Source organism: Macrobrachium nipponense, chromosome 43, assembly GCF_015104395.2.
Source record: "Macrobrachium nipponense isolate FS-2020 chromosome 43, ASM1510439v2, whole genome shotgun sequence".
In the NCBI taxonomy this organism is placed as follows: domain Eukaryota; kingdom Metazoa; phylum Arthropoda; class Malacostraca; order Decapoda; family Palaemonidae; genus Macrobrachium; species Macrobrachium nipponense.
Window position 1 is genome coordinate 8,822,058 of NC_061104.1, and position 25,454 is coordinate 8,847,511.

General features: G+C 36.0%; 1 long non-coding RNA gene across 2 annotated transcripts in view; it reads left to right on the forward strand.

Moving 5' to 3' along the window:
* The window catches only part of LOC135213820 (uncharacterized), a 583,703-nt gene that overhangs the window by 166,372 nt on the left and 391,877 nt on the right, over window positions 1–25,454 (forward strand). The gene's annotated exons all lie outside the window — the stretch shown is intronic.

Genomic DNA, 25,454 nt, shown 5'->3' on the forward strand with positions numbered 1-25,454 from the left:
AACCAAATACTGCAAATTTCGCTTTTGAGTTTTACCTTTTTTTTCTCTCTCTCTCTCTCTTCTTCCCTTCTATACTGATCGAGGCAGCGCAGACCTTCCTTTCTTTTGGCTGTTGCGTCCCCACGCCCTCTATTTTTTCGCTTTTCCTAATCCCCGAGTGTAGGGTGTTCGGAGCTGGTCAGGGAGCGTCTAACACATCATTCTTAGGGCGGGATTAGATCGACGCTGTTAGCGGGTGTCTTGTTTTGCAACCCAATCCCTTGACATAGCTACTTGGCGGTGATATTTCATTGCTAAGGATTTCGTCTTTCAACCGAACGGCTTTTTGGGCTGAGGTTCCTAATGGCTATAGAGAGAGAGAGAGAGAGAGAGAGAGAGAGAGAGAGAGAGAGAGAGTCTGGCACTTGGTGACTGACTCGCTCTGCAAAACGCGCCGTGAAAGACGTCGCAGTTGACTCAATGGACAGACGGAGTCAAAATCAATAAGCAACAATTATATTCACATGGCGGCATTTTAACACTTTAATTCCAACCCACGGCGATGACAATTCTATCCCACTTCGTCGGTAAGGTTGAAAATCACATGCGAGAATGGGAACTAAATGGCAACTGCAGATTAATGGCATGACTACAACAGGGTTCTGGGATCTCGATATCTCTCCATGGTGAAGCAGCTGACGTTTCCTTGGTACAGGGACGACCAATTGGCAGGGAGGGGGGAATCGGAGGGGGGAAAATTGAGGCTGGGGTGGGAGGGGCGGTTGTCACCTGGGCACGAGGCATACCCGTTGTAATTCCCATCATCAGCTTAACTTTAATGATCATTACCGTTAGCATTACCTGTTAAATGATTATCTGAATGACGTGGAACAAATAACATTATATTTAATCTAATGGAGGAATAATGAAAATGCAAATTAATTATCAACTAATCGCAACGTCTTGTTATACTGAGAGATTAGATACGACAGTCATGTTTAGTTTTGTTCTTTCCAAGCCAATAAAGCTGTCTTCAGTGTCAGTTTTAAATTCTTATTCATTTGGCTTCTGCAGTTTCAGTGAAGTGATGCGTTTAACTTTTGACTTTTACATGATTGTTTAAATCGCCAATAAACAGTTAGAAGAAATGAAGCAAATAAAAAAAACTACAAACTGTTCAATAAATCTCAGAACATACGTGAAAATTGTGCATGAAAAATAAAGTGTAACAATTGAACTATATGTGCAAAATGCTTTAGAAGCAGCATAAAATATACTGTTTTTTCTTCTAGTTGAGTTATATATAGTACATACGTACATCGTATGTTAATGCGCATGAATATAGCACAGACGTAATTATATAGACTAACAGTTGCGTTTAAAGTTAATTTCTTCGTTGCTATATGCCTTTATTTATTCGCATGCACTGTATATCACCTACAACTCATGGTGACAAAGTGAAGTGCAAAAAAAACTTGAAATCGTGAGACGCTAAAGAACATGAAGAAAGAATGGCCAAAGGATCTGAATAATAGACAAATACAAAAAAAAATATCAGAAGGAGCTATCGGGAAGTCTAGAGAGAGAATGAAATAAAAAAAAATGGTAGTTGAGGAATGGTACATGAGTGAAAGGGAGATTAAAAGCAAGGGAAAGTGTTGGATGGGGGTCAGGTGTGGCAGGGGGTGGGGGCTGGGGAGGGGGTTGTTTTGCTGGGGTACGAGTTATTGGTATTATCTTTTTAGTTCAGATTAGTCTTACTTGGTACAATATATATATTTTTAAATTTGCTTAACATAGACGAATATAACGGGAATTCGTCGGAGACCTGTACATGAGCACGTAAAAAGGTCTTATCAGGACACATCTTAACTGGATCTGTTCATTTGTGGATATTGTGGTGGTTTAGACCTGTATAGAGAATGGCGAAAGAGAATTCGGTGAAGAGGGTATGAGCAAGATACGAAGGTGATGTTTGGAAGATGGCAAGGTACGAACGTTCACAGTCTCCATGTGAGTACATGTGGAGGTTGTAAATATATTTGTGAAAATGAAAATGAAGAAATAAGTAAATATCGTATAAATAAATAAAGAAATTACATTTGTATATATATATATATATTATATATACTAATATATCGTATATATATATATTATATATATCTATACGTACATATATATATATATATATATATATATATATAAATAAGAATATATGTATAAGTATATACTATATATATATAATATATATATATTATATATATATATATATATATATATATATATATAATATAATAAAAAAGCGAGAGTGGATAATCTCACTTTTTAGGTATTCAAGAGAAAATTTATTAGTTATGCTATAAAGAGAAATAAGCATAATAACATGACATATTCGTGATATAACTGACTTTTAATACCCCAGAATAGTTAAAAAAAAAAGTTTGATTGGAAAATAATCGTAATAATCTATGACAAAAGCGATAAATTATAAGAATTCCACAATCCTTGAAATGTTCACATAAGATTCGCGCATCTCATCCCCACACCGCAGATAATATCCTGAGATGTGATGCCAGTCTACCCTTATTTCGTAGATAAATTCAGAGATAATCTCAGTCGTGACAGTTTAATATCTCAGATTGTATTGACCGACATTATCCTGGGTGGGATAAGGGGTGAAAACCCCCAGTCAGTAGGGTCGAAATGCCCCCATTGTCAATATGGTTTTCCACTTCTACAGTCATCACAGGCGAAAGGACGCAGGTTTTTTCCTGAGTGTAAGTTTCGTGGGAGTATTTTTCTGGCGATCTTATTAGGGAACAATGAGATCTGTAAATAGAGATGGGAGAAGATAAACGTGTATGGGGCACCAGCCATTGGATTCTTTGTCAGCTAGAGAAAGTTATGCAAATAAAAAGCGCTTCGAAGTGAATATTGATTGATTGTATAAACACATACGCGTTACGGTGATGTATTGCAAAAAGGCCGAACCTACGTTGGGAGCTTGGTTTTTCATTAGTTTTTTTTTTTTTTTTTTTTTTTTTTTTTTTTTTTTTTTTTTTATCTCACGTCGTAACGAAGAAGGACGGCATTGCCAAAAAGATATAAAAGAAGAGATCTTCAACAAATAATGATTTAGTTTTGGGAACATAATTATCCAAACGAAAGCATTTTTTTTATAGACATTGATATTATTAAGAAGGCTTACATGCTAAACGAAACGCAACTTTTATTACTTAAGATACAGAAACTGTTCTTTCTTACTTATTACTTAAGATACAGAAACTGTTCTTTCTTACTTTCTTCCCTTTGAGAGATAATAAAAATTCAGAGATAGAACTCTCACCAAGTAACCTTATACTCTTGAAATAACTTAGAATTCTACGTTAGTTAACATAACAACGGATTACCCAATATAAACTTTGGCAGCAAAGTTTATCATCTGATATGGATCTCATCTGCGTTCAAGGCCTCACGTACTTCTGACTTTAGCAAACAAATATTATTTGAAATAAGCTGATATACATATTCTGAGCAGTTGTGAATACATAGAACGCATTTAAAACATACACACACACGCGCACACACAAAAACACACACACACACACACACACCACACACACATATATATATGTATATATATTATGTTTAATATCTATATATATATATATATATATATATATATATATTATATATATATATATATATATATATTATGTGTGTGTGTGTGTGTACACTCTGTTTTTACAGTATTTAATAGGAATACACACAAATCCTGTAAAAAACAGAATACAGCGAAGAAGAAAAATATCTGTATAAATCAAACATAGGTACAGTAGATTTGATAATTCACAGAAGTGTTTATACAATAGGAGATTCCTAAATCGCAGACAGTTGGGCTATAATGGAAATCATCATAAATCTACTATCAGACTAGGCTCCAAGGACAATGAGTACACACCCGTAAAATTCGGTCCAATCAGGAGTGGTCAATCTTACCTGGAGGCAAAGACTCTTGTGACAGATTAATGTTGTTTGTCTTCTTAATTAAAGCAGCTTCAAGTACCTGGCCTTAGGAAAGACACGTGCTTTCGTATTCAACTAATGATTCATCCCAGGTTGGATTAAGTTTGTACTTCTGATATGAGGAAATATCGTAGGATTTTGGTGAGCATATCGTAGCTACCGGTGTTTGTTGCACGACTTTTTACCTGGAAAGGGATTTTTCGCGTGAAACACACATTTGTTTAGTAACACCCCTTGCAAGGTAGGCCTATCATACATACGTCAAAATAATCTTTGGGCGTTCCCCTCTCCCTGTGAAGATTAGTGGTTGATTAGATGATACTTAAGCTAAAAACAAAAGGTTGATCGTTCCCCAGAGTATATAACTATAATCTTGATGGTATCCAAGTATAAGGTTTTGGTTTAATTGCTTTTCTTCTGACTTCTTAGTGAGGTACGATAGAATTTCTGAATCGCTTTATTTACTTATTTTTCCATATTATACATAAGGACACTAATATCATGGAAACTAAAGGAATATTCATTTTAGGACACCGAGAAAACGAGTTATCCTTATACTAAGAAATTTTTACTTTAGTGATACTCCTAATAATCAGCACATCTACGAGAGGAACATTGTTATCCTCTCCCATTCGGCTTTATTTCGTATGCTTTTTAAAAGTTTATTTAATCTAGTGAAGTACCGCCGAAATTCCCTAAGACAAATTTTAAAATTTGATAATGTCAATAATACTTTTTGGTTTGTCATTCTATTGGTACTTCATTTACAAGAAATCGATGTGTGTATGTGTATGTGTGTGTAAGAGAAAGGAGATAGCACTGTTTTAGCACATTTTCGATTATCACAGTTTCACATATCTGAAGGACTTCATAGAGCTTAGTCACCAGCTAATCGTTCTGGTTTTACCCTGATCTCAGCAATCCATTATCACCTTTCGATTAAAGAATTATCAATAAATGTACTTCATGGAATTAACGGCATAGCTATAACCACCTGTTTCTCCTTTCTATTCAACCAGCTTTCCAATAAGAGAGCAACTCGCAGCTTGCTATCACTGCAATCCATACAAATAACTATAAAAAGAATGTTGAGTTGCGATCAGATTTCACTCCTTAACCTTGTCACTTTAGTCTCTGCAACTTGATGCTGTCTCTCCTCTCTGTACAACCAACTGTCAGTCTGATTTACTCAGTCAAAGTTGTCACATATGTCGAATAAGGAGTCACAAACTGCTATGTCTAACTTTGCAAATTAAAGTCAAGAAAGAATTAAATTTCTTAATTACTTTACTTTCATACCCTACTACTATCATACAGAACTACTTTAGCGAATTCATCAGCGCATTATGGGGTCTATCAAGGAAAACCAAGAAAGAATTATACATGGCTAATTTTAGTGCTGCTTGCTTATTTATTTATTTGTTTTCATTTACTCTTTTATTTGTATGAGGACAGCGTAAATCTTTGAGAAGAGCAGCTCTTGAAAAGGAATTGAAGAATAAACGTTTTGAAGTGATTATAAATCTTTATGGCAAAATAAGGAGTCCAAGTTATTATGTGGAAAGGTCAGAGACAGTGCATATAAACAGACCTTAATAGTTTATAATCCTGGTAAATTTTTGACGTAGCAGTCCGTTCATTATCCTTCTTTTCGCTTCCTGAGTGAGAGAGAGAGAGAGAGAGAGAGAGAGAGAGAGAGAGAGAGAGAGAGAGAGAGAGAGAGAGAGAGAGAGAGAGAGAGAGAGAGACGTGGGGGGACAACATCATAGAGAAAAGAAAAAGTCTTTGAATCGCTGCGGGGATTTAAATGATTTCCCAGCCGATGGTTCATTGTCCAGAGTCATTGTTCATTTCCAGCCTCGGCCAGGATAAACAGATTCTAAGCCGATGAGTGTCAGATTCCAGATTCATGATTCATATTCGGAACCCATTCAAACCGATGCTCGAACAAAAATGAGTCTCCGAATCTCTAACTACACACTCCACGGACGTTGTCAGAAAACCTTATACACAAGGAAGGCAGGTTTCTTCCAGCCTTCCCGCGTCTCTCTAGTTATTTAATCCACTTTATAATAAAAGATTAAAGCATTAGTGAAGGGGATGTTTGAGAGACGAACCATTATCGAAACCAGCGAAGAGTTTCGGAACGTGTTCAGCTGAGCGACAGAGGCAGTGGCGCCTATAAGTGGATTTCTCCTTTTGAAAGAATGTAAGGGAGTGAGACAGGGAAAATACCGAGTAAGGGAGGCGGTGCCTGGCTTATTCTTAGAAGAAGAAACATTCGCAGCTTTTTGTCAGGACTGATCGATTGTGAATTGTATGACATCGCTTTGTTAGTATCAGTTCGACATTCTTTCTGTTCAGGATGAGGTAGAAATCATCTCTCGAGCGCGTGCAAGAAAGGACGAGAGAAGGAATGAGTGTGTGCAGAAGCAAAAAGTCTGAAGGACTTTTCATAAAACAACAATCATTAAAAATGACTAACCTCAAGTTCATATAAAATGATAGATTGACTGTTCTTTCCATTGAAAACAGAGGACAACTGGATTTAATTCTACACTGCCCAACTGGATTGGATTTTTATCTAGCTTGCTAGCTAAGAAATTCTAAACATTTAAATGACACTAGGCAATCAGGTTTATTGAAAGTTGGTTTCCTTAGCTTTTGGTCAGGACTTCGTAGATGAGCAATTCTAAATATTTTTACTTTTCTCGAAATGAAAATTTTCTAGTTCCTACAGCCGTGGCATGAATACTAAATTTAAATGCATAAGTCTTTCCAGGATTGTCGACGAGCTGAGCCACTGACTCTTATTGCAAAAAAAGGAAAACACTTACAAAAATGTGTTTGAATAGACATTTTTATTTTTTATTTTTTTAAGATTTTTTATTTTTATTTTTTATTTATTTATTTATTTATTTATTTTTACCAGAGAAGCAAAGAACGTGCACTTGAATTTTATGCGCAATATTCTTATTTTGAAATCACAATTATACGAAAAATTTTACTTTAGATTAAATTTCGCCAAAAAAAAAGAAAGAATGCTTACCTAACAGACCACTTGTAAATGTGAAAATAAATGGCAAATCGTATGACAAGAAGATACTGCATGTATTCTGTGTGTGTGTGTGTGTGTGTGTGTGTGTGTAGTATGTACGTATGTAGGACGGACAGCTAAACATCAATTCCAAATATAAGTGGAAAAACGGAAATTGAACCGTAGAAAAAGAGGATACTGTTTTATTTATTTATTTATTCGGGCGTGGCTTGGGAGGGGGCCCGCTGTTTGATTAATGAATTCTTTTAGTGGGGTTAGAACACCTCAACTTGCATTCCAAAAATAACTGATAATCGAGAAAAAGAAAAATGAATAACGTGATTGTAAATAATTTTACAATAATGAAGCCAATTAAACATTTACTCCAAAAGACAACTGGAAAAGTTAAAGAAGAACTGCAAAAAAAAAAAAAGGAAAATTTTACATATATTTTTCATTTAATGATTTCATAATTATTGTTTTCTTTTTGAGTCAGACCACCTTAATCTTCATTTAGGAAATATTTATGAAATATATATATTTTAAATGGAAACACACAGGAGGAATTGTACGAAAAAGAGAATAATGCATTTAAAAAATTTTTATAATCCTGTTTCGTATTTATACTGGATTCAGAGAGCAGAGTGCCAGAACGTGCCTTTCTTAATCAGAGTTCATGGACGACTGGGATTACGGGAAATGGCGCCGGTCCCAACACACGTAAACCTCATTTGCCCTGCCACTTCGGCTTGTTAACACCGCTAATTTTAATCAAAGTTCGTATTTTGAATAAGATCCATTATCAAGCTTTCCTGTCCTCGCAATTCACGCTCCATTCGGCTCCGCATTAGCTGAACGAAGATGTGTCCTGAATTTTTTACGAGGAAGCTGGTGCTGGGCGTGGTTGCACTGTGTCAGGTGGGTGGTGAGATGGAAGGGCACTTTTCGGTGGATGGTGAAGGGAGAGGTGAAAGAAGAAGTGAGGGGAGAAATGAGGGGAGAGGTGAGGAGGAAAAACAGAAACCAGGTTGTTGGATATTGGTGAGGTGAAGGAGGAGGAAGGGTAGGAGTTTTTTATGATTAGGTGGTGAGGGGAAGAGAGAGGCGAGGGAAAAATACTTGATATAGACTTCTGGATATTGGGGCGGTAAAGGATAGGTTTGTAAGCAAGACGAAGACATGGAATCTGGACTAAATTAGAATACCATAATTGCCTGTCTGTCTATAGACAATAACAATGAAAAAATGATACTAAACTCATTTCGATTTTCACTGTCTGAGAACCGTGAATTCAGTGCTTGGATTTCAAGAAAAAATTGTTTGAATTAGTTTAAACAGAACAATGAGAAATATTACTAAATGAAATTCTCAGAAAGATGGAGATCTAATGCATTTATCCGGAAGAGACTTCAAATTTTACTTAACAAGAAAAAAATTTAAGCAAGATATATAAAATAATATTATATTAATAGTATATTATAAATACATAACATATATATAAATATATATTATATAATATATAATTATATAATATATATAGATATATATATTACATAAAGAGGGATTTGCTATGATATATTTTAAATATCATTGTAATATGAGATGCTGTGACATTTCTTAAGAATGTGGAGAGTCATCATTTAACTTCCCTAGAGACAGTGTTCGAGGTGACGAGCTTTGGGAATGCTGTGTCTTTTTGCTGCATGTCCTGTTGCTACAGGCAATCGCAGAGGTGCCTTTGAAACTAGATACAAGCAGTTCATGGGTGTGGACAATGTGTGAGTTCGTGCGCACGTGCGAGCCTTTTTCCTACATAATGAGATGTAGTATTACCATGATGGACAGATCATCAGAGAGGTGGCAGAGCCAAGATGGCTTCTGCCAAAGTGTTTATAGAGAAGTGATAATGCATACTGTATTGAATGGATAAGCGTTATTATATTTATTTTGGCCAAGTTGTGGCTGGATTTTATTTGAATATTTATTTCAGAGATGTTCTATTTATATGATCTTTTGATTATCCTCTTATGCTTATCGGAGTGTTCTCCTGTCTTCTAACAGGCGATTCTGGACAAGGGGAATTGTTCTGGAGAAGGGGTATTGATCTGGAGAAATGAGAACTGACTTAATTACTATGGTGTACTGTATTATGACTTGCCCAGTTTTATGACTAAGATAATATTGGATTATTGGAGTAGGAATATGGAGTGGGGCTATCTGAATTCAATCATTCATTTACTCTTCCTGTTAAGAACCTGAGTTGATTTAGCTAATGCTCTGCTTTTAAGTAAATGCATATTTTTGTAAGTTCCGTGTCTGATTTGATGACCTTAGATAATGGAGGGGGGAGGTGTATTGAGAGAGAGAGAGAGAGAGAATGAGAGAGGGAGTTGTTGTGAGTCACGCCCTGAGAGAGAGAGAGAGAGAGAGAGAGAGAGAGAGAGAGAGAGAGAGAGAGAGAATGTGTTATCAATTTCCTTTGGATGCTTGGTCCATCGCTACCTTTTAAAATAGAATAACGAGATTAGGATCTCGTTTTTAGTGGTGGCAGCAGTTCGTTTTTAGTGGTGGCAGCGTTTTTGGACTGTATTACACCTTTTGTGAGATTAATAGCAGCTAAAAGATGCTGTTTTGAGAGTCTGGTCTTGAGAATTTGTTAAGATTTCAATTAATAAGTGACAGGGATAAGAATTATTCAGCCTTCGTTCTGGTACTGGGAGGAAAATTTTCAATTAGCGTCAGCATTTCTGCCCACTGTGAGATGCCTTGAGGGTCTCTTGTCACTCAGTTGCGTCTTGTAAGTGCGTGTGAATAATAAGTGCTTTCTTGTTCAAGTGCTGAATATCGTCCTTGCACACGCGAGTATGTGTGTGTTAGCGTGTTTTTACACGAGGGGATCGGGTGTTCTCTCATTTAGGAAGTGAGTGTTAGATTATTTTTTTTGCCTTTGTGTATGAATCATTTTTGGAGTTAAAGAATCAGTTCAGATTACCATATTTTTTCTCATTGGAGCAGAATGTGATGTATTTCTTTCTTAGCACATATTTGGAGGCGACACATACTTTTTTTTTAATACATATGTATCCGTGGGAAGGTTTTTCATACATGCAACTTGATTCTTGGGGATGCTTGGATTGCATTTTTTTTGGCCCTTGGAGACAGCGGCCGCTCATGCATACATACTCAGCGTACTTTTTGCAGAGCCAGCGAAAGGGAGGCTAGTGTCTTTTGAGGGGGAATGCTTGATGGGAGGGTGAATTCCTTTTTTTTTCTCTCTCTCTCTTTTTGTCGGGGTAATGGGGGTCAGTTTGGCCTTGATAGAAAAGTTCAATGCCACATTAGCTGATAGCCACTGAGCGATGATGTGACGTGCCCGTAGGGTTTCTTTTAGAACGATTTTTTCTTTCTTTTGCATAAAGAGAAAATGAAATGAAATGCATGTGAATGTGGTGCAAGTTTTTCTTGCGCTTTGGGGAATGCTTTTACATGATAGAGGGGTGATTATAACTGGGGGATACAGAGATTATTTTATAATGGGGATGTGTTTGGGATATGGAGACTATTTTAAAATGGTGATGATTGGTGATGTGCCATTGGTGATGTCAAATGGTGATGCTAATGGGGTTGTACCTGGTGATGAATGGTGGTGATTTTGGAGTTATGAGGAAATAGTAATATTAATGCCCTTACTGGTGATATGGGAGAAATTTTATGGAGATATTTATGGAGAATTATTATGGAGAATTATTACAGAGAATTGTTTACGGGGAGATATTTTAAATGGAATTACTATGGAGAATTATTATTACTGAGATATTTATGGGGATTCAATGGGAGTCATGGTGGTAATAATTTTTGGTGAATGTGACAATGATTTTATTGGTGGTGATAACAATTTTGGTGAATTTAGGTGATATTAGCAACTACTAATATTGGTGATTCTGATACTTAATACTGGTGATACTGGCTAGTTCTGATATTGGTGTTTTTTTCTGATACTAACATGGGTGTTGTAATGAATATTAAGGGTGGTGATGTTTGTGAATATGGGAGGTACTAACCACAAATTTGGTTTTCCTCTTTTTTGTGAGTTCAGCAGATAATTACTTGAAGTCTTCGTGAGCCACAGATGTTACAGGTGTCACAGAAACAGTTATCGGTCCCATTGATTTTTCTTTTTCCCTTTTTAGACGTTAGCCATCGCTGACGTAAGTTTTTTTTATTATCATGGGTGAGTTTGAATTTGTTTTTTTTTTCACCAAGCAGTTTGTCTAGATTTTTTTTTTAATATCTCAGTTCGTGACTTGGAATCATTGTTCGGGAATGTGTTTATAATTTCAGCCGTTTGATGTGGAGAGAGATTTAGGGGAGAATTTTTGCATTTTGAATGTGTACATAATGGCACTTTTTTTTCTGGATATTTGTGTTCCGGAAATTGTTGGCCTCTTGCGCAATACCTTTGTTATGTTTGTTGCAACTTTGCCAGAGATAGGAAATTTCATTAAGTTTCTGGTGGCCTGTGCTGTACTGAATTTGGGGAAGTCTTTGCTTAGACACTTTGTATTTGAGTTTTGTTGTAATGAGTTATGGCACACTGATGATTCTTTTCTAGAATTCTCGGCAATTTTTTTTATTTGCCAAGTTTTTGCTCTTCTCAGCAGTTATGCTAAACAGTTTATAGTTTTTGACTGTAATATTGAGCTCCTTAGAGATGCTTTTCGGGGTTATTTTACTGGAGAATTGGAGATATAATATTTTGGCCATGTGATATTTTGTTTTGTTGGAAATAGTCCACAGTTTAGGCCTATGGTGGTGAGAGCTATGTTTAGTTCAATTATTTTTGCAGTATTTTGCTGCAAATGGAAACTCTTATGAGAGGAGACATGTGACAATATTTTTGAGTGCATCAGCTAGATGCTTTGAGAGCATTTTTCGGGCACGGAGTTTCTTTTTTTGTTATCCTTCTTGGAGTGTAATAATATTTTTATTGGAGACTTGTTTTTATTCCATATGTGGTTATTGGTGAAATAGAGGGGAATCTGGTGATGTGTGGTTATTGGCGAAATAAAGGGGAATATTTTTATCACCGAAGGGGTATTATTATTAATATGGTGATATATATGGGTGATATTAATCTTTGGTGGTGACTTTTTTTGTGGTTATGATTTTTGGAGCTGAATTTCTATGGGGTTTTACAAGCAAAAGAGAGGGGGTACTGGGGTTCTTTTGGCTTGGTGGCTCTTAAGAGGTGAGTGGCATTACTGTGTTGCAGTTTTATGAGTTCCTATGGAGATGTTGCATTTTTTATGTTCACCAATGGTTATTTTTGGCGGCATATAATTCCTGAATTATGGTATACTGTGGTTTATATCCCGAATAGGTGATCATTTGTTTTATATAATTGGGCAGTATCATGTGGGAGTTATGTCTTTGAAGACAATTTTTTTTTTTTTTGAGCACTTTGGAGATATCCTGGAGATAATTTTGTGAAATGTGCTTATATGGTGTCAGTATAGAACTTTTTGGAGAATCATGGATATCTGATGTTGCAATTCTGACTAGACAAATCTATGCTGCAGTTCGAGTACCTGACATGTTCACAGGTGCATTTTTTCTGATAATGCTATGATGAGTCCGGTTGCTGACTTTTCTCCTCGGTGTTGATTACTCGGAGATTTGGACTATTCTTGGAGGTGTTGACTATGGCATTTCACGGAGATGTACTTCATAAGGGGGTTGTTTCCGGTCGTTTCTGATCGACGAAATTGTTGCAATAGCAAATTCCGTAACAATACATATTGTATTTATGAGGGGAAAGTTGGATTATGTATGTTATGTATGTTGTGTGCTTTGTGATGTGAAAGTTCACTTATATATGTTGTTATTATTTTTTTTCTTTTCCTACGAGATTTGTCATAATTGGGGTTAAGCTTTAAATAGCATTTCTGTTTTAGACAGGAGATATGATTTGTCGGGGCACATGAATTAGATAAAATGGATGCTTGACATTATCTTTCATGGAGATTAATTATGTGAGCAGTAAAAGGGTTTTGCTGTTAGACAGTAAAGAGTTTTTACTGATTTTGTTGGTTACTGAAATATCAGAGCTTGAGAGAACATTTCCGGTGATAATTCGGGGCTGGGTTTGTTAAGCTTTTTTTTTCTTGTGAGAATTTGTGAGTTTCAAATGTGATGACAGTAGTCCGTGGAGTTTCTGTGAGTTTGGAGTGTGTGTGCTAATGTGTGAATTTGGCGAGCTTTTTATTTTTTTATTTTTTCTGGAGAATTAAATTGGAGAATTTAATATTTTCTTTACGGGGTTATGATAGTGATTTATGATTTAGTGATCCTATGGAGTTACTTCACGAGTTGTAGTTAGAAATGAGTTCAGTGGTCATATTAGTGGTGATTAAATGGGGTTAATTGGAAGACATTTAGTTAGTATTTCTCAGAATTTTTGAGATCATTTTTTGACAGATGTATGTCTGGGGTTAATTTTTCTTTAATTGGCCGATGACGAGACTGACATACTGAACACCATAAACATCGTTCCCCAATGCCAGCAAAACGCCCTTCAACTTTTGCAGAGATGTATGCTGCTGATGTTCCCACATGTGAGAGTTTCTACGAGTCTACGGGGTTTTATAGCGCTTTTGGACTACGGGAGTCGCCAGTTGTCTTCCACGGGGGAGACGTTTTACCTTTTTACAGCGTGTTGCAGACCAATCACATACACGGGAGTGTGAGAAAGTTCAAGATGAGAAGAATTTTCTACATCCAACTGTTATTATAGCCCATATGTAAGCGGTTGGGATAATGTGTGATAGACATTGTACTGCCAAAGACGTGCAGTTATTTTTATTATAGTGTTTAATGAGCCGGCCAATGTGTTTTATATGTATAAGCTGTTATGTGAGCTGTGGCTAGGCTGGTGCTAGCAATTCAGGTGGCCGAGCATCAGTTACATAAAGAGGGATTTGCTATGATATATTTTAAATATCATTGTAATATGAGATACTGTGACATTTCTTAAGAATGTGGAGAATCATTTAACTTCCCTAGAGAAAGCGTTTGAGGTGACAAGCTTTGGGAATGCTGATATGTCTTTTTGCTGTGTGTGCAGATCTGTGCATGTCCTGTTGCTACAGGCAATCGCAGAGGTGCCTTTGAAACTAGATACAAGCAGTTCATGGGTGTGGACAATGTGTGAGTTCGAGCGTACGTGCGAGCCTTTTTCCTACATAATGAGATGTAGTATTACCATAAATGATAGATCATCAGAGAGGTGGTAGAGCCAAGATGGCTTCTGCCAAAGTTTTTAGAGAGAAGTGATAGTGCATACTGTATTGAATGGGTAAGCGTTATTATATTTATTTTGGCCAAGTTGTGGCTGGATTGTATTTGAATATTTATTTCAGAGATGTTCTATTTATATGATCTTTTGATTATCCTCTTATGCTTATCAGAGTGTTCTCCTGTCTTCTAACAGGTGATTCTGGACAAGGGGAATTGTTCTGGAGAAGGGGGATTGATCTGGAGAAATGGGGACTGACTTAATTACTATGGTGTACTGTATTATGACTTGCCCAGTTTTATGACTAAGATAATATTGGATTACTGGAGTAGGAATATGGAGTGGGGCTATCTGAATTCAATCATTCATTTAATCTTCCTGTTAAGAACCTGAGTTGATTTAGCTAATGCTTTGCTTTTAAGTAAATGCATATTTTTGTAAGTTCCGTGTCTGATTTGATGACCTTAGATAATGGAGGGGGGAGGTGTATCGAGAGAGAGAGAGAGAGAGAGAGAGAGAGACAGAGAGAATGTGTTACTAATTGCCTATGGACGCTCTGGTCCATCGCTACCTTTTAAAATAGAATAATGAGATTAGGATCTCGTTTATATATTGAATATATGAATATTGAATATATGAATATATGCATATATGTGTGTATTTATATGAATATATATACGTATATGTATGTATATATATGTGTGTGTGTGTATAACAAAACACCTATGGGAATCTTCACTTGATGTCCCATCATACATACTAACATTCACGGCACCACCTTTCTGGCTTTCATAACTTCATTCCTGATAATACTACCTACATCCAGCTTTTTCTCCTCAACTCTTGCAAATTCTTCTACAGCTCTCTGAAGGTTGTCTTTACTATACCAACTTAAATTGCATTTGCAGCAGACATCTGCTACTCCACCTTCCTTGTGTGACCTCACTTTTTTTTATACCATTACTTATCTACAGCATCATCTGTCCTTTCTCTGACTTCTCTATTTAATCTGTCCATTAAATATCAAAGGGCCATCTATCACATCCTTCTGAGTCAAACCTCCCATTTTTCTAGCCCTTGATTGTTTTTGTTTCAAAAGTTCCTGTCTCAGTTGTTCACGTCCAAAAATGTTTCTACTGAGAAATCTTTCAGCAAGTAAGGCGATACGAAAATTATCATTCTTGACTCAACAGACCTGTCCGGAAAATTTCAGAGTCGTGGAGTGAATCTCCTCAAATTGTTTGCCAAAAAGCAAGTGGGGCTGTGAACATCAACATTAATAATCATGATCTCTGATTTCGATTTGGAAATGTAACATTTCCAAGTTATTTCCTTTTTATTCAGAGGAGCACTTCCTACTAATTTCGTTCTTACGTAAGCTGCTTAAGTTTCCTAACCAAAGTCACAGACACTGCAGCATAAAACGCAAGTCATCAAACAGTAATTAGGGGTATCCCTCATCAACAGATGTTTAATAAAAAGCCAAGAAAAACGAAGCATCGTCCGTATTCAAATGATGTTACATGACAGAAGAGACTCTCATTGAAAAAGAATCGGGACCTCGTAATGATGACAGGCATCAGCAAGAAGTACATCACTTAATCATGCGAGGCGAGTGTTCGTATCATCATGGGACTTGTAGACAGGGAGCAATCTAAAGGTCGTGTTCTTAGACGCGCCTCCGGAAATGTTTATACGAGCTTTATGAAAGCCATCTACTTTACTTCTTTCTTTGATTTGAAAAAAAAATGCTTCCCAGCTGCGAGGGCTATCGATTTTAAAAGCTTAACTTCTATCTGATTGAAAAAAAATGCTTCCCAGCTGCGAGGGTTATCGATTTTAAAAGCTTAACAGAAAGTATTCATTTTCTATCTACTTATTTATCAGTAGTTTAAAGCTATATTAAATCTCATAGATAGATACGTCATTTGCATGAGGTCGTCAACCAAAGTTCAGTAAAAGGTTCAGCTGTGAAAAAGATAAAGGAGAAAGGATACTTAAACGGAATTTTTTTTACATGCAATTAATTCATCCTCGAATCAGGTTTGTCTTATATAAAAATTTCGTAAAGGATAGCGCTCATAATACTCCTTAGGCAGAAATATACATAATGTAAATTATGTATATTTGTACATGTGTAGTTGTCGATTATGTATATTTATATATACGTAGTTGTAAATTAAGATTATAAGGTAAGCTTTGATTTGAGACGACTGGCTTTTGAAGAGTACCAGAGGACCTGACTGAAAGAAATTTATTACACATTTATAAAAAGCGAAAACCCGAGAGATTAGTTAAGAAAATCTACGGAATCTCATTTCAATCTTTGCATCGCCCCGTAACGATTCAAACGATCTCGTTTTTTAGGAAAAGGCATAACGAACATACAGACGTACAAGTAACGTCTTTATTATATAAAAAGAAGTGTAGAGAAGATAAGCCCGACCTTGGGTTGCTGAGTTCTACCCGGGGGATTGGGCTAAAGTTTTGGACCTACTTCTACATACTTATTAAGGTGCCATTGGTGAGAGAGAATTGCACCAAGCTACATGGACTTTATTACACGAAGGGTGTTGTTTATGACACAGAGAGCGTTGTTCTAAATCAAAGAAGCAACAGATGAAAATTAATAAACAGTTGCTTACTGTATTTGATAACATTATTATTAATATGGTTGCTTTTGTTATTTTGCACATGTCCGATGCATAGATTTTGCAAGCAGTCGCTTTAAGTCAGATTTCAATTTAAAAAACGAACGAACATAGGAATAAGTTCATTAAAGTTAGAATTAAGAGAACATAGATAATGAATGAATAAAATGTAAACATCGGAATTAGTTCAAACAAGACCATAACGACAGAGATAGAGAAAAAAAATTAAAACTGATTTTCTTCCAGTTCAGTGATTTGATCAGAAGGTGGCCAAATTCAACCATAATCGCAACTAGAACCAATCAAAAGACTAAAGCCACATATAATTTAATGAAACTTAATCAACTTACTATTCTTAGATTCGATTACTTCTTGTACACACAAAGGTCGCTATGATAAAACAAACCGAAACCAACTTGCCGAACACAGACGCAGACGGGAAACGCAATCTGTCCATTGTGCGTCCCACAAAGCTACTTTTCAAAATTCATGGCTTCGCGGTCTGCCCCTAAATTATAATAAAGTGACTGCCAGCTTCTCGGATATTACAATATAGGCAACAAAGCGCGACGATATAAGCTTGTCGACATGAATATTACAAATAATGCCTTGTGACGCCGCGGTGTGTGTGTGTGTGTGTGTGTGTGTGTGTGTGTGTTTGCGACTGTGTGTACTCACGTTTCTGAATAATCATCTTTATAGCCTTCTCCCTGCGAGAGAGAGAGAGAGAGAGAGAGAGAGAGAGAGAGAGAAGAAAGTAGGCTTTGATACAATGAGAAATATTGCATAAGGAATGAAGGCATCTGTTGTAAAGAAGGGGGAGTGTAAATAAATAAAATACATGAATAAAATTGAAGAATAGAAATGAAAGCAAAATCTGCAGAATAATAAACCCAGGAAAAAGAGAGAGCAACTTAACTAGGGGAGAAGATGAACGGCGAAGAATTGTGAAAGGAAAGAATGTAAAAATGAAGTTAAAAGGATGAAACAAAAGACTAAGAAGAACGGAAAAACGTATTGGGAGAGACACCTTCTGATAACGGTATGAATTTCTGATAAGTCTGAATGGAATGTGGGAATATGGAAGAAAAAAAGGACGGCTTGCGCAGGAATAAGACGGTGTTTCGGTGAAACGTAAAGAAATTAGGGAGATAAACAGAACTATCATACAAGAATAATAGAAAACAAAGATTTTAAGCAATGTTTATCAAACACACGTACATAAAATAAGTAAAAATAAATGACAGCCATCGTTAACCCACGATTTAATTCATCTCTTCATTATCCCACAAACGACCTAACAAGCCAATACTCATCTAATAATGCACAAAACGACCTCCGGGGATAAAAACCAACGCCTGGCCTCTAACCTCAGCGACAGAGTCAGCCAGCACAAGCAAGGCGTTCCTTGATTGGACCTAACCATATTTACAAGGCGGCTCCGTGTGTGTGACATTATTGCTACACAGGGTTATAAAAGCCTGATTTTAATAAAGTCTGGGGATGGGGGTAGGTGAGGGGAAGGACGGGGGGATGGGGTCACACCACCAAACTGGCAGTTCACGGCCTAAATGAATGAAAATGACTTTATTCATATAGAGGGAGGCTGGCCCACGGACTCATTCGTTCTGGTGAGTACTAATGGTAAGGAGTGATTTGTTGAGGCACGTGTTCTGCTGGGGGAGGGAGGGTAAGGGGAGGAGGAGGAGGAGGAGGAGGATGACGACGACGAGGAGATTGGGGATATAGGAGGCACAGACTGGGAAGAAAATGAGATTGCGGGGAAGGCAACAGGGAAAAAGGGGAAGACTGCCAATATAGAAATGAAATCGTCCATCTTCAGGGAAGAAATGATGCTGTGGATATGTATGATCCTTGTGTTCGTGTCTTTTTTTATACATATATTACTCGTTCGGGTTAATTGCTTTCTTACACATCAGTACTTATACAATGACAAAGTTATCTAGAGTCATTTCAATTTCACACACACACGCACACACACACACACACTATATATATATATATATATATATATATATATATATATATATATATATATATATTTATATTAAATTTTTATCACATCACCTTAATTCAGATACGTGCATTATGCTACAATATTCAATATCCAATTCGCTCTACCTCGGAATTAATATATAAATATATATATCATATATGTTAACCGAAGGGGAATATTTTAGTTGATAATAATTTCGTCTTCTCGTGGATTCGAACCAGCGCCCAGCGGACTGAGGAGAAATCAGGACTTCAGTGATGTTATCGACTCGGCCAACGAGTCGATAATGTCACTGAAGTCCTGATTTCTCCTCTGGGTGTTGGTTCGGATAAACGAGAGGACGAAATTATTATCAAATAGAAAATTCCCCCTCGGTTTACATATATGAAAATGTATTAATTCCGAGGTAGATTGAATTGGATATTAAAAGACATTTATAGTTTGATGCATATATATCATATATATATATATATATATATATATATATATATATATATATATATATATATATGTATATATATATACACACACACATAAACACATACTTGGACTACTTAGTCAAGTAATAACTTTCCGTTCGTCTACTATTTTCTTGGATGAGATTCTAACTTTATACTTTATAATATCCCCTTACAGACAGCGACTCACTACAATCAACGATACTTCGTCCCTGTTTTGACGCACTGACGTAACCCGGGCACCCACCTCCCCCTGGCCCCCCCCCCCCTTTTTTAGCCAAAGTGACTCTGTTTTTTATACTCTATAGCATATCAAAACTTCATCTGTCTGTGTCGTCACATTTTCAAACTACATCCTCAAAAGATATGCTGATTAGAAACGCTGAATAATGTAAACATCTTTGAAACCCTTGTTTTCAGAATTGGGAAAAATGGCTTACGCCAGTTCGTCAAATTAGGAACGGATGTACCTGGTATTTTAATTCGTTGCTTAGGTCAACAGAGGCGTATAGTATATATATATATATATATATAGATATATATAATTAATAAATATATCTATTATATAAGTAAACTAATACATGCATTACGTTTACGTATCCATATAATTCCTACAAAAGCTTTTAAATTGTTGATATATACATCCATAATTCAGAACCATAGCGTTTAAGCATAGTGCAGTTCATATACACACACATTAGTGTTTATTAGCCTCATACATTTAAATAGATCTTGCAAACAGGCAATTATGCAAGTATTGTTGCGCGTTCACGTTCAAACTCCGCCCGATTCGCAGATACAAAGTATTCGGGGGAAGGCGCTGACGGGGAAGAGGCGAAAAAGCGTTTTAGCAGCGTCAGGCGTTCCTGGCCACAAGCCGACAATCACACAACATAAAACAGTTGTATATATTGTTCTGAGGCTGTGATGAAACAGGCGTCAATCACCGGAGGGTTTTTTATGCCCATGTATGATGCATTGACGCTCTAACCATGAATTATAATGTCCGAGGTATTGATGCAGCGGATGGATGCAAGCGTGTGGCCAGACAGCTGGGAGAAGTGTCAATAATGCTTCTCTCACTCCGGAAAAAAAAAAAAAAAAAAGTGGAGGGCAAAAGCATCCCTTGCTTGCTTGCTTGCTCGCTAAACTTACTCTCTTGCTTCCCGGGTGCGTATATCTTATCAATCATTGTCGCGATACTTGTTCGTCGAGTAGGAGGAATTTTCAGCTGAGGATACGAGAACCGTCCGGTGCGTTCTATTTGACTGCTTCGATGATGGGGACAATTGGAGGGCATTCGCATCCTCTGTCATCTGTCTGTTAACCCGACTGTCTCTCTCTCCCTGTTTCTCTGTTGTTGGATTTTAGAGTGCATGATCATTTTTTGACAGAATCGGGTTTAATCTTTTTTTTTCGGCTGCACTTTGCTTCACTCGTATCTCTTTGGCATTTTGGATGCCAGAAATATTCATACTTTCGAAGAATGACCCCGGTAGATTTTAATTTTGTAGTTATATGACCAACACTTTTTAAAATAAATACTTCATGTTAGTGGAGTTACCATAGCATGCTCCATATCTTAGTAATTGAATGATTATTGATTAAAAAGAAATTGTTATCAGTCAGACGTAGGGACAACTTAGAGATACAACCGTTTCGACAGAGAAATTTATTGATTCTTATGACAGTCTTTTAGAATTCCAAGTATGTTACTCGTTTGTTACTGGTTAACCTACCAATTCACTCATGTCCTTTTGTTCTTAAGTTTTTCAGAATATTTTAACTCAAGATAAGCCACACCTTCAGTTAATTAGAATTGTTTCTTCGAATGTTTGTCTACTTGTAATTACTGTTCTATTTTTTGTGTAATTTATTTCGCAATATTCTGACTAACAGTTCTTTATTCATTTGGAATTTTGATGCTGTCGTTCGGATGGCGGATAAAGATTTATTTTCTTATGGTTTCACCATTTTTGTTTCTTTTTCTTCTCTCTACATTTGTTGCTTTACATTTGGCGTCTTTAATTTTTTCTTTTTTTTTTGTACTTGACCTTATAACCTTTGTTTTCACAGTTTCTGCTGAATTTTTCTATGGATATATTAAATTTCTTATAATTCTGGATTATTTTCCTTTTATATACGGTGTTCACCTCTTTTTCATGACACTAATCTCTCCCATTCGCAGCATCTTGCATTTTTATCTTTATTTTATATTTTTTTTACACGAAATTTCTTGCATAAAACTTTTTCTGGTGTTATGATTGTCGCGGTATTTTTTGGATTCCAATACTCAATTTTTAATGGTTTCTAAAGTCTTCGACTTTTTTTCTTATTGTGCTTTACCTTAGCTTTTTATTTATCAATGACTAATTTTTTTCTGACCTGTTGTCTTTCCTTTAGAGTTTTCAAAAGGTGTTAAAATATTCAGTACGGGTCTAGAGCTTCGGTTAATCTTAAGCTTTATATTCAAACAAACTAGCATGTAGTTCATTTTTCATATTTTAAGTATATAAATATATTATTTTACATTACTATGCCTTCAAATATTTTTTGTAGAATCATTTTATAAAAGACCTTTTCTTTAGTGATCCTTATCAATGTTCATGGCCTTCCTGTGACGTTTAATGCTTTCATTTAGGTTTCCTTTTTCTTAATAATTCGCTTATTTTCCTCTTCTGCGATCTTTATCAGTAGTTATGTATTTCCTCTTCACCATCGATTTCCATTTTCCCAACATTTCCTATGAAGAAAAATTATAACTAAATGATTTCAATTACTTGAATGGAATCAACGTTTTCACCTGTGGTCTTTATGAATTATTTGCCTTTCCCATTCGTTATTCATTTCCATACTCCTATCACTTTATTGCTAGATGTCAATTGCATTCACTTTGCAAAAAGTGTTTGAACTACATGTGAGTACGGAAAAAAAATAAAAATAAAAAAAAGTGAGGGACATATTCACCGGAATGACGTTGTTCCTATTCGTCATCAATGTTATGTAGGAATGATGTCTATTGCGATGTGACACTTGTATGAATTAATCTGTAACTTTTTTTAACAAATGATGGAGTCCAATATGCCGAACCCAATGCAAATGGTATCGATTACATGTTTGAAAAGCAACAGGGATATAAGTAAATTATAAATGGTCTTTTCCTGTTTGATGGACAGTTTGAAAGTAAAACTTTTAGCGTTTGAAAAAGGGGAATATTTTCTCTCATGATATATTGACTATTGTCATAATGTCCCGCTTTAGGGCATTATATGGTCGTTAAAGGAGTTTGACATACGTTGTCTTTTAAACGATGTTCGTAGTGTAGCTAATTTGCTGAAACATTATGTATTTCATGTGTGATGAATTTATACACACACACACACACACACACACACACACACACACACACACATATATATATATATATATATATATATAGTATATATATATATATATATATATATATAATCATAATAATAATAATATAATAAAAGGAGGCCATAAAAACACCAAAGGGTAGAATTCATAACGCCATATTTCGAAGATAACTGTCTTCCTCAGCAGACAGAAAATGAATTAGAAAGTAGAGAACAGCGCTGCATACACAGTTAAGGAAAGTTCCTGAAGTCTGCCGCTGCGTCACTCCTGTTGACAGCTTCTTCTTAATCTTCTTAAACGCTGGTTGGAAAATTTTGCTAATCATGCTCCTTTTGAGAGGCTCATCGTATTTCTTGGTTTAATCAGTGCTGATTCTACCATCTTGCTTGTGAACAGACAATTATTGCTATAAATTATACGTGACATATTCCTGATTATTCTGTTATGATAATTTCTGTGGTGAAAAATAACTAAGCTCTGGTGGCCATATCTTAACGAACGTATGTGGTGTATTAGTCTTTGGGGAAGTGATTTACACGTAAATCCAATGTAGGATTGGTCACATTCAAAGCAATGAACTTCGTATACTTCTGTTTTTGTTGGACGTTAATTAGGGGTTTAGCTAGGGAATTTGGGTAGCTACAAACAAAATGGTAAGAATTTCCAAGTGTGTATCATTGCCTTAATCCATATAATCGAAAAAGCTATCCATACAGCAAACGTCATTTTCTACCGACCCCTTCAAAACAAGACCAGAGAGACGCCCAGCAATAAAATCAAAATCCCACACCTGGATAGGATTCAGACTTTGACACAGGCACTTGGGAATTCTAAACCTTTGGTTTTACCTTCCCAAATACCCTAGCCAAATCACTAATTAACGTTCAACAAAGGTCACTCCCCAAAGACATAAACGTATACGAAATCCCTTGCTTGGGCTGTGACCAATCCCATGTCTGATTTACAGGTAAATCACTTCCCCAAAGACTAATCAACACAAACGTTCGGTAAGATATGGCTAATAGAGCTCAACTATTTTTAACCACATAAATAATCATAATCACAGAATAAACAGGAATATGCTACGTGTAATTTATAGCAGCAATTGTCTGTTCAAAAGCACATAGTAGAATCATCACCAATTGAACAAATAAAGTACTTTGAATCTCTCAAAGGAGCCTGGGATTGAGATCGGATTAGCAAAACCCTCAAACCAGCCTTTAAGAAGATTAAGAAGCTGTCAACAGGAGTGACGTAGTGGCAGACTTCTGGAACTTTCCTTCAGTTGTGTATGTAGCGCTGTCCTCTACTTACTAATCCATTACCTGTCTGTTTGAGGAAGACAGTTGTCTTTGAAATATGACGCTATAAATTCTAACCTTTGGTGTTTTTATGGCCTCCTTTTTTTGTTAACACAAAATGTTTTACATACAAACATGCACACACACATACACACATATATATACATATATATATATATATTATATATATATATTATATATATATATATATATATATATATATATATATATATATATATATATATATATATATATATATATATAACATAGCATGGAAAGGGGTGGGGTGGCGGTCAAGCCAGCCTAATTCTCTCCCAGTCCTAACCCTGGATAAAAAGGTAGGGTTTGAGTGTAAACGGCATCCGTCCAAAGCCAGGATAGAAACAACGGTAAGAACCTTATTACAGACAGCTATCCCGACTGGGTATTAAGCTAAGAAGCAGAAGAAACGTCGTGATCCAGTGGTTATCAGGCTCTCCTAACTAGAGAGTATTCCAGACAATTCGTGTTGGGGTGCGACTGAGGTCACTATTCTGAATTAGGAACCTGGTAGTTTTCATATATATATATATATATATATATATATATATATATATATATATATATATATATATATATATATGAATTGTGCTCCTGCGTAATACTTTTTAACATTGGAATGCCAATTGATTCTTCGAAAGTTCCAGACTGCAGGAATGACATGGAAAGCAGGACATAGCTAAAATATGTGTCATAGTTTGTAGTCCGAGTCTGAAGATGGCCTTATGAATGGTTGTTTATGTTATGGTGTAGGATTACTCTTTGTCATCACTCCGAAACAATACTATAATTGAAAATAAGGAGCAAGTCACAAGAGTCATATTCGGCCAGTCAAGCTTATATAAGAAAAGGATAAAGGGCAAGCGTAGAGAATTATGTTATATACCGATAGAACCAATAAATCAATAAGATATAACGATATTGATAAAAATAGATTAACTGCAATAGAGAAATTATTAGGTGGAAAAATTGAGACAGTAGAGCATGACTCAAAATTGAAAGTAGTATTAAGGACACTCTCAAATTAAGAACACGACTGGTCAACACTTAGATTTCTGTAGACTATGGAAGCTGACGCCTTGCAAGATGAGCATTACGCACCAATATTAGTCACAACCAAACAAAAATTTCTTTCAGTTTTCTTCTGAAAATTGAAAAAGAAACCAACAAAATCACTGTGTTTACTTCTAAGCATTTACATTTAATTTTACTCCACATTCGAGTACTTTCAGCCCCTATCTGTGGCCCATTTTCCAGAGATGTTTCGCTTGTCA